At 44.2% G+C, this 17253-nt stretch overlaps 1 long non-coding RNA gene across 1 annotated transcript; it reads right to left on the reverse strand.

The window, feature by feature from the left end:
- Positions 1-1913: 1913 nt before the first annotated feature.
- LOC136789557 (uncharacterized) lies at positions 1914-16028 on the reverse strand. Its single transcript, XR_010828246.1, has 2 exons — positions 8848-16028; positions 1914-8277 (listed from the first exon to the last, which is right to left on the reverse strand). It is a non-coding gene; the product is annotated as an uncharacterized lncRNA (long non-coding RNA).
- Positions 16029-17253: the final 1225 nt, after the last annotated feature.

Consider the following 17253-nt stretch of genomic DNA (forward strand, 5'->3'; position numbering starts at 1 on the left):
CTGAGTCGTACTGGAGCAAACAATTTGTGAATAGCATATGCCAACACAAATGTGCTTGTACCAGCAGCCCTTTTAGATTGCAGCGATGATTCACTGAAACCAAGTTTGAAGAGAACTGCAGTCATATCTGTTATAAATGACTGAGTCCCAAATAGGATTACAATCAAAGTTTACAATTTATTAAACGAATAGAGGCAAGCAAACAGCGCTGGGTGCGCCGGGAGTCTCTGCTCCACCAGGAAGCACACCTGTTACGTAAGGCGGCTGGTTTTTATGCTCCTAGGCTAATACATATTCATTACTACTTCTAGAAGAGGCAGGGTTATTATAATTGGTTTCCCGAATCCGAAGTCCTCCCAGGTGCGCCTGCTTATCAGTCTCTGTTAGTCTCTCGGGGGCCGCTCGGACGGGGAGGCTCATATTCTTCCTCCTTATCTAGTGGTCTCTTGGCCGGATGTCAGAAGTTACTGCACATCCGTGCAGAGTCAGCAGCTTTTCTCTGAAGAAATCCCTTTGTTCTCTTCTCGCCTAAACCCAGGCCTCAGTGTTAACCCTTCAAATCCCTTAGTGGCACGAATTGCTGGACCATTCCTTACAATTCCTCCCCTTCTTTTTAATATCATCAATTCGTGTCTCTTCTTCAACCTTTGTTAGTAGCAATTGGATTTCATCAGTCAGTTCTCGGGGTGTCCATTTCTTAAGCATCATTATCGCACATCACCTTTTCTCTCCCAAAGTCATCACAAATTGGGTGCTATTTATTATTCGCCATATCAACAACGTAAAGCAAGGTATCATACAAGGTATAAACAAAAATGTCATTACACCACATAGAAATAAAAATAGCATCCTTTTAACCCATGGTCCACCGGGCAACCATGAAAAGAAATCCCAGTCCATACCCTTCCAAGTTTGTACTGGGACGTGGGCTAGCTTTTTAATTTCTTGTTATCTGCTTAACCACTTTTCCATTATCATCAATTTGTAAACAACAATTAGAATCGTTCAGTTTTCCACACGCTCCCCCTTCTTCTGCTAGTAAATAGTCTAAGACCATTCTATGTTGAAAGATAGCATTCCTCATCTGAGTGGATTGATCAGCCAGAAGATCCAAGGTCGTCGCTGTTTGATTGGTTACAACTTCGAGGATAGCTTGCGACCTAATTATTCGGTTCAAATTATAAATAGGTTCTCGGGCTCCTGATATCAACTCATTCGGGTTCCAGGTATGCTGTATGATTCTTTCAGGAGGCCATTCATCCTTTCCCCATTTTTGGGCACTACCCCCGGCTAAGGAAGTGTCAATAGATCGTTTTACTCTGTTCAGGTCATCATATCATCTTATTCCTAAATGATTTCCTTGTGTTTGTGACAATAAAAAGAACAAGGGTCTTATGTACCCCACATAGCATATTCCCGACCAGTTTCCGGGTAGCCTCTTGTAAGCATGTTTGCCACACACCCAATAATGTCCCTTTAGGGCCCACGTCCCGTTTGGAAAAGGACCATCCCATCCCTCTTTACCCTTTGGGGCGTGATAATACAGAGTGTCCTTGTTACCGAGTGGTCCTGTTACAATGTCTGCCCCGTTTGTGCTCGTATATGCGCGCTTCCAAGCTCCCACGTTGGGTTTCCACTTACAGTCACAATTCAGTTCTCTTTGGCGGCCTGTCATATTATAAGCTGACCAGAAATGTTTAAAGAACACTCGCCTCCCATTCTCATCCTGCCATTTCCAACGATAGACCCGCACCACATGCTATTCCTTAGAGGTGTTATCACGCTGACAGCTCAAGATTTGACCATCGAATTGTCCCCCCGCTTGTGCTCTTGCCACAGTTTCACATCCGGATCCAAAAAATTCTCAATATGAGCATTTCAGCCAAGTCCCGTTTCTCAGCTGAACATGTGTGGCGTTCCATTTCCCACTACGTGCTGTACAGCTTACAGGACTACATCCAGGATCGGTACAATCATATCCGGGGGACAGAGTCCAATTGCAAATGCTTTTTCCCACCGCCACTGTTCCTGTTCTGTTCAAGCAGTATACACCCCGAGCTGACGAGTGCAACTGCCATGGACCTCCTTCCTCTTTCCAAAATTGCATCCCATTATGAACTTCGCTCAAATTACTGACCCACCACTTGGGTTCGACCGGGCCTGCTACCCAGGGCCAACTTCCAGTTCCCCCCCGGTCCTCCACAAATCCAGCAGTTACTAAGGTTAAAGGCCTTGGCCACTTCCTCCCCCAAAGTGAAAAAGTTATTCCTCCATTCTTGCCCATGGCCCAATTGCCCCTGTAAAAACAATACCAGGAAGTATAGCATTTCTTATCCTTTTTCGCCGTCCAATCTTGAGAGTGTGGGAAGCGCCTTCAATCATGGGGTTGGGCCCGCTTTCAGAGCTTGTGTTACCATTCAGCCCTTCGAGGTGATCCAGCTCCTGGAAAAACTAATCACAATTTTATTATGGGTTTAAAAGGTTCTCATGTTATTTTTCTCAGGACAACCTGATCTTAGCGCGGGAGAAGTCCGGTCGAGGCACTCTCACTCGGCGGTCAATACCCATAGGGATTGCCTCCCTCGGTAGACCATACACACCGCAGTGGAGGGTCCTACCCCGGTCTTGCCTTCTCCCTTTCCTCTTTCCTTCAGCCTTGTCCTCTTTATCCAGTGCCCTTAATTCATGCAGAACCTCATTGCTGGGATATCAGTTCCTCTTTAGTCTCAGTTTCAGTTCCCCAGGAGTGGACTCAACCCTCCAGGCTTCGGTAGTTATTGGTCCTTTTATTCTGGATGCGTGGGTCCAACCCCTTTCTGCTGTTCTCACAGCTGTTTCAGTAGTAAGTAAAACAAGGTACGGTCCCTCCCATCGGGGGTTCAATGATTCTTCTCTCCAGGTTTCTATTAAGACCTTGTCTCCTGGTTGCATTTTATGAATAGCAAATCCTAAAGGTGGTGTCTGAGTCATCATCCCAATTTCTCTTAGCTCCTGTAATCTCCTTCCAATGGTAATTATGTATTTCTGGATACTATGATCCTCAACTACATTGTTCCCTAGGGGCATCCCTTGAGAATAAGGCATACCATATAACATTTCATATGGTGATAATCCAGTCTCACTGTGTGGTTTAGTTCTTATGTTTAAAAGTGCCAATGGTAAGCATTTCGTCCAGGGCAGCTGTGTCTCGATCATTAACTTAGCCAATTGTTGTTTTATTGTTTGATTCATCCTTTCTACTTTCCCTGAGCTTTGTGGGTGCCACGGAGTGTGGTATTCCCACTGAATACCTCTCAAGGGGTACATCCTTCAAACCTTTGTGGCTGGCGTATGTTCGATTATTTCCACACAATTGTGTTCCAACGGTCCTTCTTCTGGAACAGTTCCTAGAAATACTGCTGGATATAACAGGTTAGTCGTTTTCAAGGTTATGTCATCTTGTTCAGTTAGTATTGCCTGATATTTCATCATCCGGCTGGGTGATAACCCGTGCCCCCCCCCTTTTGTTCCAAAACGGTTGTTACCATATGTGGTCCAAAAACTTCAATATGTTTTCCCATTTGAAGGCAAATAATTTTCTACTATCTTTATCAAGAGGTATGCAAAAGAAGGCATCCTTTAAATCTATCACGGTAAACCATTTATATTTCCCTTTCACAGATGTTAACAATGTGTAAGGATTAGCTACTACCGGGTGAATATCCTTTGTTATTTCATTTATTGCTCTAAGATCTTGTACAAATCTATACTCGCCATTCAGCTTCTTTACTGGAAAAAATGGAGTATTGTATTCCGATTTACATTCTTCCAGAATCTGATATTTGAGAAATTTGTCAATAATTTTCACCATTCCCGTGCCTAGCTTCTATCTTAAGTGGATATTGTTTGATTCAAACAGGTTTGGCTCCTTCCTTTAATTCCACCTTTACCGGTTGTGCCAGTTTCGACTTCCCTGGTACATCTGTTTCCCATACTGTTGGTATAACTGCATTTTCTACTTCTCTTGGAATATTAACAAAGGGTTTATCTTTGATCATTAGGATTTGTCCTACTTTGGACTCAGGTACCTTCATTATTAATTCTCCATCCTCAAAGGTTATTGTTGCATCTAAGTTGGCTAATAGATCCCGTCTGTTATAAGTGAGACCATACAAATTTCTTGGTCTATCAGAAATATTTTATTAATTAAGTAAGCAGGCACAAGCAAAACAGCGCTGGGCGGCTGGGGAGTCTCCGCTCCACCACAGCACGCAACTTTCCCTTTTCAGTGTCGCCGTTTTATAGCATCCAAGTTTCGGCTTGTCAGGACTTGTTGGACCTTCTGAAGCTGCGCAGTTCGTTGTTGGGGGTCGTTGTTTTTCTTTCAATGATCATGCGTTGTGCTCGTGTTCAAGGGGGAGGGTAGTGAAGCGGGAAACAGTATTTCACAGAGTCTTTGTTTTACCAAGGATGTTTATCCAACACCCCCTCCCCACTATCTACTTGCTTAGTCTTCCCCCTTAACAAGGTCGTAAATTGCAAAACCTTATCTTCTCAGCAGATCCTCTGAATTCCTTTTAAAGACAATGAACAAACACCCGCTAATTTATCACAATCCCTCCTTTTTCTTTTTCTAACATATTTTGTTCATTGATGAATTTTTGAAGCACTTGTTTGCTCAATATTAAAGTTTCTGCGTCATCCTCCTCCTGTTCAAGAGATTCATATTTCGCACGCACAAGCATAAGGTGAGCTGCCTCTAATCGGTTTTTTTACAATCGCGATTATTCGATTGAATATACATGGTACAAAAGTTAGTGTTAATATGAGCAGCAACAAAGGTCCTGCTATAGTTGATAGCAGTGTAGTGAGCCAAAGTGAGTAATTAAACCAGGATTCATACCAATTCTGGTGGGCTTCATTTTCTATTTTTCGTTTTTCTAGCCCTTCTCTCAATTTAGTCATTGTATCCCTTACTACTCCAGTATGATCTGCATATACGCAACACTCCTCTCGTAGGGCTGCACACAATCCTCCTTGTTGTAGAAAAATCAGATCTAATCCCCTACGATTTTGTCGTACAGATTTCTCTAAAGCTGATATGGATTGCTCGATACGGGCCAAATCCTCATCTACAGCAATGCGTAGAGAGGTAAATTCTTGGCTTTGTTTTACCAGAGAGGTAATTTCAGTTCCGGCTCCTGCAGCCCCCAGAATCATCAGAGTGGCTAAAGTGACAGCCGTAATAGGCTCTCTCTTCCTTAAGTGGTTTTTTTTTTGCCATAGCATGTTGGATGTACATATACTCCTCAGAATGGTAAAGAATCCTAGGTATAATTACTACCTGTACACAAAAATCATGAGACGAGTTGAACAATTTTAAAGATAAGCATGGAGTTACCCCCAGAGACGAACATACCCATCTGGTGTTATCTGCTGGTATTAACCATTTTTCTTTGTCTAATTGTGTAACATTTTCTGTAATATTGCATAGATGGAACTTCTCACCAGGGACCGTGCCTACGCACCTGCCATTCCCAGTTACTTCCGTTAACGTTATTCCTACATCCCTTCCCCAATTGCATTGTGGGGGATCGGTTTCGTTTGAACGGGTGGTTTCTCCCAGATCCCCAATGGCGTCGTAATATGAGGGCCTTATATCAAGACATAACCAGCAAGGTCTAGGCACGTCTGGATTTGGTTGATTCAACAACTGATAACTAGCATTCATGATTCTCCATATGTTATTCCCGGTCACCCCTTCATTTCTAATCCCATACTCCGGGTTTACTGATTTATTAGCAACCTCCAGTGGTTTAGGGCTATTAGGAGTTAGCATTCTAAAAGCTTGTGTAGGCTGAATCCTCAAAACACTCCCCGACAGTTTCTGATTTGGTCCCACCCGTTGGGGACTCTTAGTCTCTTCCTTCTTTATATAGATGATGCCTTCCCTATCAGTCCCCCAGCAGTAGTTATCTGCTGAACAACATGGTGATCTTCCCATCTAATCAGGCTCCATTTAAAAGGTTTGTGAGGGTGCGCAGACCCAGGAACAGTGTAAACAATCGTACCCATTACTATGTATCGCAAAAAAAATGGCTAGGGCCCATTTTCCAGAGTTCTTTACCTGGCCACGTAATTCCCCATCGTTTCACTCTCTGCCTCGCTTGTCAGTTCGGTTGCAGCGAACTACAAGGTGCAAGTTCTTCTTGGCAGCAGCAGTGTTCTTCAGGGGAGTTTCTCAGGTAACCGCGACCTTTTTCTGATCAAACAGGGTCCCCTTTCCTCCTTTTTTTTTTTACGATACATAGACAGTTAGACCATACTTATCGAGTTCGTTTCAACGTGAGCTTTAAGTCATCAGGGCCTGCGACCGCTTCCCATTTGCTTTTCTGGATTGGTCCTTTCACGCGACTGGCATGCGTTCACCCCTTCTCAGCCGTCCGGATAGCCGTCTCTGTGATAAGTAAAACAACATAGGGGCCTCCCCACCGTGGTGTTAAAGACGTTTCTTTCCATGTCTTAATTAGAACCCTATCTCCAGGTTGTATCCTATGGATTGCTATATCTAGCCACCAAGCCTTTCGCTTGCAACTCCCTCCGTTGGTTCATAAGCTGTATTAAATAAGGTTTTAATTGGATATCCTGTACCTGGGGGTGATCAGATGGCATCTCTAAATCATAAGGCATACCATACAGCCTTTCAAAAGGTGAGATTCCGACATCGGCTCGGGGCTATGTCCAGATATTCAATAGTGCAAGCGGTAAACATTTCACCCAGGAGGTTTTAGTCTCTATCATAAGCTTTGTTAGTTGCTTTTAATTTCACCATTCATTCGTTCTACCTTTCCCGAACTCTGAGGATGCCAGGGAGTGTGATATTCCCATTTAATTCCCAGAGCCTTCATCGTGTCTCGGGATACCTTTGACACAAAGTGTGGGCCTCGATCAGAGTCAATTGCTTCTATTACCCCGTATCTGGGTATGATGCTTTCTAATAATATCTTTACCATGGTTTGAGCTGTGGCCCTTGCCGTAGGGAATGCTTCAACAAAGTTTGTGAGGTGGTCTACAATAACTAATAAGTATCTATATCGCCCCGTTTTTGGAAGTTCAGTAAAATCTAATTGAATCTTTGCAAAAGGTCGATGTGCCAATTCTCGTCCTCCTCCCGGGACCCTTTTTCTCATGTGTTGAGCATTTACCCTCCGACAAGTTATGCAATCATTTACGATCCTCTTTGCTATATTATAAATCCCTATACACATATAATATGTGGCAAATTGATCCACCAACGCCTGAGTACCCCAGTGCGTCTGTTCATGAAATCTCCGTAGCACCCTCATAGCTACTGATTTTGGTAACACTTCCCGTCCATCAGGCAGTACCCATTTCCCTTTATCGTTTTGTTTTTTTTTTTTTTTTTTTTGAACCCCCATTTGTGTCATCTTGTCTTCTTCTGTATTAGTGAAACAGAGTAAGGGGAGGGGAATGGGTCCATTCGACCACAGGGAGTTAGTCGGCCTGCACTTGTAGCAGTTTTTATAAGGCGGGCTTTCTTCCTCAGAACAATTGCATTCAATCCCATCAACTCCCCATTCACTCCAGCAATCATAACATGGAAATTCCTTTAAGCCTTTCCCACAGTATTAAGTATTATATTAAGCATTATTATATATTATTATATTATTAATTATTATATTAATTACTATATATTAAGTATAAGTATTAAGTATTTCCCACAGTCTGGGCAATCTTCCCTCGTTCTTATAATTCTTATACTCATTAATGCTGCCCTTTTTGCCTCCTGATCTGCTAGATTATTACCCCTAACCTGAGGGGTGAGGCCTTTTTGATGCCCTTTTATATGTACTACAGCAATTTCTTTGGGCTCTCTGATAGCTTGTAAAACCTGGGTAATCAATTCCTGATGTATTAAACCCTTTCCTTGTGAATTGATGAGCCCCCTTTCTTTCCATATTTTACCAAATGTATGTACTACCCCATAAGCATATTTTGAATCTGTATATATTGTACCGCTTTTATTTTTCAACAATTTTAGGGCCTGCAATATGGCATATAGCTCGCAAGCTTGGGCAGACCAGCTAGGGCTCAAAGGTCCAGATTCCACTATCTCAAATGTTTTCTCGTTTACTAACGCGTATCCTGATTTTTGCTTTCCCTCGACTACTCTCGAGGAACCATCCACATATATCTGTTCACCAATGGGTAATTCCACTTCCTCTAGATCAGGTCTCAATTTCGTTTGCTCTTCTATATTTCGGAGGCAATCATGTCCTAAGTGTTAGCGTAGCAACCACATAACCACCAAGTGATTATATGAAGGTGCTTTATTCAGCGCTGGAAGCCGGGGCAGGTGCCCAAATCTGGCTTCAAGTCCCGTTACTTCCCAGCCGTTATTTATACATACAATATTGCGTCAGGTATACATATTCATTACAGGTTGCAACATCAGCCTCGCTTTTCATTCTAATTAGCTCCCCTCCCCTTTGCACATGCGTGGCGCACTCTGGTGGTCGTCCAGGTGGTCGTCCAGATGAAGTAAGGAGTCTTCCTCTCCGCTAAACTCTTTCACCTTTCTCACTCGACGCATGCTCCCTCCGCTCCTTGGTTCTGCTTCAACTCATTTCATCATCTCCAGGCCCTTATCCAAGGTCAGGTTGTACCTATTCCCTCCCAGGGTTCCCCTTCAACGATTCCTTTAAATGTTCAATGTACTCCCTAGGTTTCCAGTATACATAGATTACTTGATAATGTAAGTACATTTAATAATATTTAATTATACCGTATGATCCATCACCTGAGAAACATTAATAGAACATCCATTCGATTCTCCCCAACACTAACATAAGGACTCATTTGGTTCCCCATAAAGAAATTGAGCAGGGTTCTGTAGGGAGGTTGTTCCTAAGGTTAATTTTGGAGAGGAAATCAAAATTCCTTCATATTTTAATAATCTGGCGTCAGTGATCCATTTCTCTGCCTTCTGTTGCAGTACCCCGCATATATTGTGTAGAGATATTACTTTGATTTCCCCCGCAAAAGTGATCTTCTGTGCTTCTTCCACTAACAAGGCAGCAGCTACCACTACCTGCAAACAGTTTGGCCAACCCCGGCTAACCGGATCCAATAATTTAGACAAATAGGCCACAGGTTTTTTTTTTACTCCCTGCCTATTCTTGGGCCAGCACTCCATATGCTGTGCCTTCTGCGCTGTTCACAAAAAAAAAAAACAAAACAGCCTCCTTAAATCTGGTAAGCTTAACACTGGGGGGGGCGTACTAGTTCCTCCTTTAACTTGTTCAGTCGTTCCTCATCTTCTTTTGTCCATTTGAGTAATCCATCCTTATTCAGCTTGTTATATAAAAATTTAACCTTTCCACTATAATCTTCTATCCATTGTCTACAGTATCCGGTCAACCCTAACAGTTGCCGTACCTGCTTTTTAGTTCGCAGGGATGCTAAAGCCAATATTCCACTGATTCTGCCTGGGTCTAACTTCTTAGTCCCCTTACTTAACTGGTGACCCAGGTACTTTATCTCTTGCTCCACAATTTGTAATTTTGCCCCTCCTTTTTCTTTTAAAGGGTACAGAGGGTACAGATTAACTCGATTCTCTGAGCCAATCCAAAGGCTTGCATATTCGCTCTCCTCTAAACAAAAAGGTTCCTTTGCACTTACATAAATGTTTAAGGCTTGGCAAACCCAGTCTTCAAACGACCCAAATATGGGCCAATAATTTGCCTACCTCCCCAAACTTCAACACAATAATGAATCATTTTTACTTTATCCTTTCCCCGCCTAAAAGGGGAATCACTCCAATTCTTAATCATTAACCCCAGTGGACTATCTGGGGGAATAGGGGGCAACCTAGCACTAGGCATTACCCCACCCATGGGACCAGAAGGCTTACTCTTCTTCTGTCCCATCTTCCGGAGTGCCTTCACACACACACAGAGCCGCTTCCCCCTGGTCGTGGCCCAGTCCCTCGCGGGATGTGGGAACCGCACTACTGAGGGGTCCGCACTCACTTCGTCCGCAATTGGACGTCTCACACAGACGCACTCCGGGATCACCAACCCCAACCGAACGGATCACCGGCCTATACTTACCCACCCCGTGGGTCTTCGTTCGGTCTTCGTGCACAAAGATTGCTTGGGGTTACCGGTTTTATTTGCTTGTGCCTAATTTTGGGTTCGTCGGTGAAGGGCTCGAGCGGGATTTCCCGTTCCCGGGGCCGCCGAAATCGGCGGGGCGCCTCCCCTAGAGGGATTCCCAGTCAATCCGTCTTCATCCGAGTCACGGCACCAAATTTGTTATAAGTGAGACCATACAAATTTCTTGGTCTATCAGAAATATTTTATTAATTAAGTAAGCAGGCACAAGCAAAACAGCGCTGGGCGGCTGGGGAGTCTCCGCTCCACCACAGCACGCAACTTTCCCTTTTCAGTGTCGCCGTTTTATAGCATCCAAGTTTCGGCTTGTCAGGACTTGTTGGACCTTCTGAAGCTGCGCAGTTCGTTGTTGGGGGTCGTTGTTTTTCTTTCAATGATCATGCGTTGTGCTCGTGTTCAAGGGGGAGGGTAGTGAAGCGGGAAACAGTATTTCACAGAGTCTTTGTTTTACCAAGGATGTTTATCCAACACCCCCTCCCCACTATCTACTTGCTTAGTCTTCCCCCTTAACAAGGTCGTAAATTGCAAAACCTTATCTTCTCAGCAGATCCTCTGAATTCCTTTTAAAGACAATGAACAAACACCCGCTAATTTATCACACCGTCCCAAGAGTGGAATCGGGCATTCTGGTACATACAAAAATTCATGGGTTAGTTCCTTACCCCCAAAGCGCAAATCAAGGGGTTGTAAGAATGGCCGTTCCTCCTCTTTCCCTGTGGCTCCAATTATTGTAGTTGTCTTAGCTCCTAATCGTCCTTTTAAACTATTTAACACTGAATGTGTTGCTCCTATTACATTTACAGCCTAATTAACACAGAGGAAGAAGCTCCCATAACCAACAAAAAATTCAAGCCTCTGTCTTCGTTTCCTAGCTTTATTTCAACTAGTGGACCTGCTAGGGTAGATGCCCCAGGTCCCCGTCATTCCTGACTGTTGTAAGTTTGTCCTGCAGCCTAAGACAATTTCTTTCTGATATCAGGGGCCAATTGCCCTGGAAAGAGGCTAGCCAATTGCCTCTGATTTTTTTTTTTTTTTAAGCCAGGTCCATTTTTTTTTTCTCATTGCATTTCAAAGTTAGTCCAAAAATTCAAAAATTCTCCCCATCTCAGCATGTTTCCTTGCTACCGGGTTATTCTTTAAGCAAAGCTCACATTTTGACATTACTGACTTTGCCATTGTTAACATGTGTACCGAGATGACACCTCGTTTCAAATAGGTCACCATTGCTCCTGCACCCCAGTGACATTCATTATGTTTTATTTGTAAGATTTCTCGCATTATTATAGGAGGCACTATGAGTTGTCCTGTCGTAGTCACATACCATCCGTCAGGATTCTTCCGGGCCTTCATCAAATTTGCAAGTCTCTCATCTTCTGCTGAATACTTTGGGTCTTTAGGTAATTTAAAACAAGAGAGGCCTACCTTCGATGGAATTAGAGCCATTACTTTCCGTACTTCACGCGCGACCTTCCGGGCCGTCAAATCTGCCAATCTGTTACCTTCTGCAATCTCTGACATCCCTCCTTGATGAGCTTTACAATGCATTATGGCCACCTGTTGGGGTTTCTGTACAGCTGTTATTAATTTCAATATTTCTTCCTGATATTTTATATTAGTCCCTTATGAGGATAGCATTCCCCTTTCTTTCCATAATGCCCCATGTACGTGGACTACCCCGAATGCATATTTTGAATCTGTCCAAATATTCACGTTCTTACCCTCGCTTAGTTCCAGGGCTCGTGTCAGGACGACTATTTCTGCTCGTTGGGCTGAAGTCCCCGGAGGTAGGGAATTTGCCTCAATCACTACCTTTGATGTAGTTACCGCGTATCCTGCATAACGAGTCCCATTTTCCACAAAGCTGCTTCCATCCGTGAAAAGTTCCCAATCCAGTCTCCCCAGAGGCTGATCTTTTAAGTCTGTTCTGCTGGCATAGGTATGTTCGATGATCTCCACGCAATCATGACTGAGGTCTCCTTCCTCCGTAGTTGTTCCTAGAAACACTGCTGGGTTCAATAAGTTAGTAGTTCTTAAGATTACATCATCTTGCTCAGTTAGTATAGCTTGATATTTCATCATTCGGCTGGGCGATAGCCAATGGCCCCCCTTTTGCTCCAATACCGTAGTCACCATATGTGGCACGAACACCTCAATTCGTTTCCCTAATGTGAGCTTCCTGGCTTCCTGTATTAAAAGGACTGTGGCTGCCACGGCCCTTAAACACGAGGGCCATCCAGCGCTTACCGCATCCAATTGTTTAGAAAAATACCCCACAGGTCTTTTCCAGCTCCCAAGTCGCTGGGTCAGTACTCCTAATGCCAATCGTTGTCTCTCATGCACAAACAGCTGGAAGTCCTTTGATAAGTCCGGCAAGCCCAAGGCAGGCGCCTTTATCAGGGCTTCTTTTAATTTCTTAAAGGCCTCTTGTTGTGGCTTTCCCCAGGTAAATGTACAGGCCTTTTGGGTTTCATAGAGGGGCTTTGCTATGAGTCCATAGTCCATTACCCACAGTCTACACCACCCGGCCATACCTAGGAAAGCCCGTAGTTCGTGCAGATTTCGCGGCTCGGGGATTTCACAAATAGCTTGTATTCGGTTAACTCCCAATTTTCTTTGTCCTTGAGAAATTTCACATCCCAAATAAATTACTGTTGTGCACGCGATTTGTGCCTTTTGTTTAGAAACCTTGTACCCATTTAGTTCCAATTGATTCAAAATATCAATAGTTACCTGAATACATTCTGACTCTCCTTCGGTAGCTATTAATATATCGTCCGCATATTGTAGCAGCAAGTATCGGTCCTTTGGTACCTGAATCTGTTCTTGGTTAATCCAGTCTTCTATTTCTTTAGCTAGTTGACTGCCGAAGAGGGTCGGGCTATTCTTGAATCCTTGAGGCAATCTTGTCCAGGTCAGTTGCATCTTTCGTCCGTTCCGTGGACTTTCCCATTCAAAAGCAAAAAGTTTTCTACTATCCTTGTCAATGGGTATGCAGAAGAAGGCATCTTTTAAATCAATTACAGTAAACTACTTATATTTTTCCTTTACAGATGTTAACAATGTATAAGGATTAGCCACCACTGGGTGAATATCTTTTGTTATTTCGTTTATTGCCCTAAGGTCCTGCACTAGCCTGTATTCCCCATTAGGTTTCTTTACTGGGAAAATTGGGGTATTATATTCAGATTTGCATTCCTCCAGAATGTGGTAGCTAAGAAATTTATCTATAATCTTTACTATTCCTAGCCTAGCTTCTAGCTTCAATGGGTACTGTTTAATCCGTACCGGTCGGGCCCCTTCCTTAAGTTCAATTTTTACTGGCTGGGCTAGTTTTGATTTTCCAGGCTATTTCCAACAGCCTATCCAAATTTCTCAAATCTGCACCTTCTAACTTTTGCAATTTCTTCCTAATATCCTCTTGGGCTTGTCCCAAGAAAATGAGTGCTAATTGAGCTTTAGCTTGCTCAGTCTCTACGTCTAAATCTGTATATTTCTTAGCAGTTTCTTTCAATCTCTCTAAAAAAGGCGGAAGGTGATTCCGCTTTTTCTTGCCTGACATTATACAATTTTGACCAATTTATGGTCCGGGGCATGGCATTCTATACCCCGATTTGTACCCAATCTTGATATCTCTTCAGCCTCCTTATTCTATCCCCTGTGTTATAATCCCATTGGGGATCCTCAGTGGGGAAGTTTTGATCTAGATTTCCAAGCACTAATCCATTTCATATATCTTCTCGGGCTCTCTCTCTGGCTGCCCGCAATACCATGTCTTTTTCTGTCGAGTCCATCAAAGTATCCAGGATCACCTGGAGATCATCCCAATCGGGATTTTGGGTTTTAATTATCATTTTCATTACCCTGGCTCTGGGTTTTCCCTGTAGGTGCCGGCTGCTTGTTTCCATATCATTAAGTCCCCAGCTGAAAAAGGCACCTTGACATATACCGGTCCTTCTGTCCCCACTCCTCGCCTGAGGAGAGCGATTATTTTCCCTCCCTGTTCGTTTATAGTTTCTCCTGCCCTTCGCTGTTGCCGGGTCCTATGTGACACAGGGGAGGCTAAAATCGGGGATTCTCCATCACTACTGCTATCTTCCTTTTCTCTTTTCCCTCCCTGTCTTGACTCTTTCGGCGGAGCCGACGGCGCAACTTCCAAATCGATATTTCCATTATTCATTTCCCCATAATACTTATTATTCTCTATTGCCTGATGCTGTATACAGCGTCTCTCCTTAGTACATGCACAACAACGTTCCTCAGTTGAAACCTCAAGCACCATTATTCCACAAGCATGCTGCCATTCAGGCTTTCGGCGCAAATAAAAGAATAATTCCACATACGGCAGTTCATCATATTTTCCTTCCCACTTACAAAATAGCATTATTGTAAAATTGTATTATATTGCAATGTTCCATTCTCAGGCCAAGTTTCTTGGTCCTCTAGTTTATACTGTGGCCACCAAATATTACAATAATCAATCAGCTTTCCTTTCCGCATTTCTTGACCAAAACCTCCCTCTTTCCAGTGTGCTAGCAAACACCCCAGCGGGGATGTCCGCGGGATAGGTACATCTTTTCCCAGAATTTCTTTAATCTTTTTCATTTTGAGCTTATGATACGGACCCAAAAGCTGCCGGAGCAGCAACACACTCTCCCGGAAGCTGCCGGAGCAGCAACACACTCTCCCGAAAGCTGCCGGAGCAGCAACACACTCTCCCGAAAGCTGCCGGAGCAGCAACACACTCTTCCGAAAGCTGCCGGAGCAGCAACACAGTCTCCCGAAAGCTGCCGGAGCAGCAACACACTCTCCCGAAAGCTGCCGGAGCAGCAACAGCACACTTTCCAGAAGCTGCCGGAGCAGCAGTGTGCTTTCCCAAAAGCTGCCGGAGCAGCAGCGTGCTTTTCGCAAAAAGCTGCCGGAGCAGCAGCAGCACGCTTTCTACATACCAATAATACCTGGTGCTGACCCTTCAGCACAAACCAATACAGTTACCAATGCCGAACCTGCAGAGCTTTCGCTCTGTCTAACGGACGGCGCCTAGGCTTACCCCGGGAGCTCCCTGCCCAACCGAGCGTGGCTTTCGCCGCGTCTGACCGGCAGGCTTTCCCAACCAAATCGGTACCGAATACCCAAAGTTGAAAGCACCTTTGCTTACCACTCCAGTGGTACGTCGTGAGCAGCGGAGGTCGGTCGTGGTCGACTGCTCCCCGAGAATCCCTCGGTGCCGGCTGGAGCGAAACCGAGACACGATCCGCCTCAGCAGTGCCCACGCTGTCCCATCTGGGTCGCCAAAATGTTAGCGTAGCAACCACATAACCACCAAGTGATTATATGAAGGTGCTTTATTCAGCGCTGGAAGCCGGGGCAGGTGCCCAAATCTGGCTTCAAGTCCCGTTACTTCCCAGCCGTTATTTATACATACAATATTGCGTCAGGTATACATATTCATTACAGGTTGCAACATCAGCCTCGCTTTTCATTCTAATTAGCTCCCCTCCCCTTTGCACATGCGTGGCGCACTCTGGTGGTCGTCCAGGTGGTCGTCCAGATGAAGTAAGGAGTCTTCCTCTCCGCTAAACTCTTTCACCTTTCTCACTCGACGCATGCTCCCTCCGCTCCTTGGTTCTGCTTCAACTCATTTCATCATCTCCAGGCCCTTATCCAAGGTCAGGTTGTACCTATTCCCTCCCAGGGTTCCCCTTCAACGATTCCTTTAAATGTTCAATGTACTCCCTAGGTTTCCAGTATACATAGATTACTTGATAATGTAAGTACATTTAATAATATTTAATTATACCGTATGATCCATCACCTGAGAAACATTAATAGAACATCCATTCGATTCTCCCCAACACTAACATAAGGACTCATTTGGTTCCCCATAAAGAAATTGAGCAGGGTTCTGTAGGGAGGTTGTTCCTAAGGTTAATTTTGGAGAGGAAATCAAAATTCCTTCATATTTTAATAATCTGGCGTCAGTGATCCATTTCTCTGCCTTCTGTTGCAGTACCCCGCATATATTGTGTAGAGATATTACTTTGATTTCCCCCGCAAAAGTGATCTTCTGTGCTTCTTCCACTAACAAGGCAGCAGCTACCACTACCTGCAAACAGTTTGGCCAACCCCGGCTAACCGGATCCAATAATTTAGACAAATAGGCCACAGGTTTTTTTTTTACTCCCTGCCTATTCTTGGGCCAGCACTCCATATGCTGTGCCTTCTGCGCTGTTCACAAAAAAAAAAAACAAAACAGCCTCCTTAAATCTGGTAAGCTTAACACTGGGGGGGGCGTACTAGTTCCTCCTTTAACTTGTTCAGTCGTTCCTCATCTTCTTTTGTCCATTTGAGTAATCCATCCTTATTCAGCTTGTTATATAAAAATTTAACCTTTCCACTATAATCTTCTATCCATTGTCTACAGTATCCGGTCAACCCTAACAGTTGCCGTACCTGCTTTTTAGTTCGCAGGGATGCTAAAGCCAATATTCCACTGATTCTGCCTGGGTCTAACTTCTTAGTCCCCTTACTTAACTGGTGACCCAGGTACTTTATCTCTTGCTCCACAATTTGTAATTTTGCCCCTCCTTTTTCTTTTAAAGGGTACAGAGGGTACAGATTAACTCGATTCTCTGAGCCAATCCAAAGGCTTGCATATTCGCTCTCCTCTAAACAAAAAGGTTCCTTTGCACTTACATAAATGTTTAAGGCTTGGCAAACCCAGTCTTCAAACGACCCAAATATGGGCCAATAATTTGCCTACCTCCCCAAACTTCAACACAATAATGAATCATTTTTACTTTATCCTTTCCCCGCCTAAAAGGGGAATCACTCCAATTCTTAATCATTAACCCCAGTGGACTATCTGGGGGAATAGGGGGCAACCTAGCACTAGGCATTACCCCACCCATGGGACCAGAAGGCTTACTCTTCTTCTGTCCCATCTTCCGGAGTGCCTTCACACACACACAGAGCCGCTTCCCCCTGGTCGTGGCCCAGTCCCTCGCGGGATGTGGGAACCGCACTACTGAGGGGTCCGCACTCACTTCGTCCGCAATTGGACGTCTCACACAGACGCACT

Source organism: Anser cygnoides, unplaced genomic scaffold (genome assembly GCF_040182565.1).
Source record: "Anser cygnoides isolate HZ-2024a breed goose unplaced genomic scaffold, Taihu_goose_T2T_genome scaffold_55_1, whole genome shotgun sequence".
NCBI classification, from domain to species: domain Eukaryota; kingdom Metazoa; phylum Chordata; class Aves; order Anseriformes; family Anatidae; genus Anser; species Anser cygnoides.